This window comes from Schistocerca piceifrons, chromosome 8, assembly GCF_021461385.2.
Source record: "Schistocerca piceifrons isolate TAMUIC-IGC-003096 chromosome 8, iqSchPice1.1, whole genome shotgun sequence".
Taxonomy (NCBI): Eukaryota; Metazoa; Arthropoda; class Insecta; order Orthoptera; family Acrididae; genus Schistocerca; species Schistocerca piceifrons.
In genome coordinates this window covers 224,729,879-224,732,669 of record NC_060145.1, presented here as the reverse complement: position 1 = coordinate 224,732,669, position 2,791 = coordinate 224,729,879, and positions in this window count along the sequence as shown.

The following is a 2,791-nucleotide window of genomic DNA, read 5'->3' as shown; positions in this document are numbered from 1 at the left end:
GTGTGTAGACCTTTATTAATTTACTGGCATCTGCCAAAACGATAACTTTCAGCCCTTTTCAGAGGATGTAAGTGTTACATGCTTTACAAGCAATTTCTCTCCTTGTTTCTCACAAAAGAGCTCTCTACTACATTGTGACAAATTCCATCAGACATCACTTCGTAAAAATTCACAGCACAGTAACATTTACGTGTATCTATTTGAGGAGAACCTATCAGTTATATTATTAATACAGTTTTTAGTAACCAACATAAAAATTATTGTACGTTTCGTAAAAAATTAGATCGAATTTTTCGGTATCAGGCTAGGAAATCTATCGCAAATACAAATTGTAAACTGGTAATTTTTTATCATACGAATTTTGGAGGGCTGCAAATATAACATATGGATCTGAATTGCAACAAATCTGTGTGTGTGTGTGTGTGTGTGTGTGTGTGTGTGTGTGAGAGAGAGAGAGAGAGAGAGAGAGACAGAGAGAGAGAGAGTGAGAGGGAGGGAGGGAGGGAGAGAGAGAGAGAGAGAGAGAGAGAGAGAGAGAGAAAGAGAGAGAGAGAGAGAAAGAGAGAGAGGTTAACTACCTGTAATGTACAGCTAGTTAAACTGTACAGAGTTAACTGCCTGTAATCTGACGTTACGTCAATAAAGGACGATGTGAAGCAATTGGAGGGACTAACAATAAATATCAGGAAAGATGAAGGAACGAATGCAGAGTAATTCTAATTAACATTCCAGCTTCAAATCACTGTAAAAAAACAACCACTGCTCCGTGTGACATATAATTGGAAAAAAAATTTATCAAAGAAGGGGTAAACTTTACCAAAAAAAATTCCCACAAGATGTTGTTGAAAACGTCATAATGTAAATAAGTTCGACTGGAATTGACAGACGACTCGCAATAATACGACTGTGATGTGAAATGCTTACTCAAACGACCGTACTATGCAGTACGATGCACTCAAGTTTGACTTTCAACAGTTGTGACACTGATGGTTAAGTAAGTTTAAGAAAGCCCATCAACTGCGGTAGAGTCATACCTCATCGGATACAATACGTTTCTAATTGTCTTGATTTGAAAAATTCGTAAAAACATCAATTAAATCAGTTTTTAATGGTCCTGAACCGACAAACCGCAAAAAAAGCAACACGAAATCGGTTATTAACTGCCGAGAGACTAGCTCCAGCCATTCCATCCACCGTTATCTGCCAGAGGTTGAAACCGAGAAACAACATCCTCCACAACAAACCGGAGTCTCAGAAGTCACACGGATTAAGATCAGGTGATGGGGACGGCTAGGCTGTGGTGAAATGATGACTGATAATTCTAGCTTTTCGAAAAGGCCTCTGCGTCAGCTGCTTCACTGGCTTTTCAATGTGCGGTGGAGCGCGATCTTGCATAAAAATGATCGTACACACAAATCGACGCTGTTGGTGGGCAAAAGACTCTCATCTACATGGACATTCTGCAAAATACACTAGTCTGGTAGAGGGTACATCGAACCACCTTCACAATAATTCTCTGTTATTCCAATCACGAAAAGCGCGTGGGGAAAACGAACACAAATGTCTTTCCCAGCCCGCTTTGATTTCCCTGATTTTACTTTGATGGTCGTTTCTCCCTAAGTAGATCGGCGACGATTAAATATTTTCTTTTTCGGAGGACAAAGTTGATGATTGAAATTTCGTGAGTAGGTACTACCGCAACGAAAAACGCCTTTGTTTTAACGGTGCCCGATCCCAACCCCTGTATCATGTCAGTTACACTCTCTTTCCTATTGCTCGACAACAAAAAACGTGCTGCTCGTTTCAAAACTTTCTCGATGTACTCCGTTGATTCAATCTGGTGAGCGTCCCACACGGAGCAGCAGTGTCCGCCCCGATAGCTGAGTGGTGCAGTCTGCTTACCGCAGCGCTGCAGCGAGGACGTCTTGTTTACGACCCGTCCGCTCGGTCGTGAGTGCCCGTAGTTGTTTACTACATCGTTGTCGCTAGTTCAGAGTCCATCACTACCGACGCAGCATGGCACAGTCATACAGACAAACCACCATCAAGATCAGTTTTCAACCCGATCATGCACGACCGCGAGGTTTTGAAGTGGAACTTTTTCTACTTGACGACGTTAAAATTGAGCCGCGGGACATAATTGGTATCCATCTCTCCATCTCGAGCAGTGTTGTCTACGTGAAGTTAGTAAGTGACGAGGTGTACAACAGAATCGTGAGCGCACATGCGAACGATCTTAAATTCAAACATTCTGATGACAATATTGGGGCGGTCTCTATCGATCACGCGGGGCTTGGCCTCCATACGATACGCGTCTTCGATCTCCCTTTCGAAGTACCACCGGGCGTAGTCACCGCAGCTTTCCAGCCTTACGGCAGAGTGGTCAGCCATATGGCCGAAAAATGGACCACCTTTACCACGTACCCCGTTCTTAACGAGGTACGACAGATCTAAATTGAACTGGCCAAACATGTACCATCATATCTTGTGATCGGCGGATGTTGGACGACCATTATGTATGACGGTCAGACGCACTTGCTCAGGTTGTGGCCAAGATGGGCACGTCCGGTCGGATTGTCTCCGCCGACGGCTTACTCAAATCCCGACAGGTGAATCTATGACCCCTTCTACGGTGACGACCCTTCCTCTCAAATTATGCCGAGGTTGCAAGGGCAGTAACCCTTTCCGATGTGACCACATGAGTCCGATAGCCGCCCCCGATAGCGAGTCCATGATGGATTCTCCAGTACCGGATCCGGCCTCTACAACGGCGCTCCCATCTGAAGGTAAT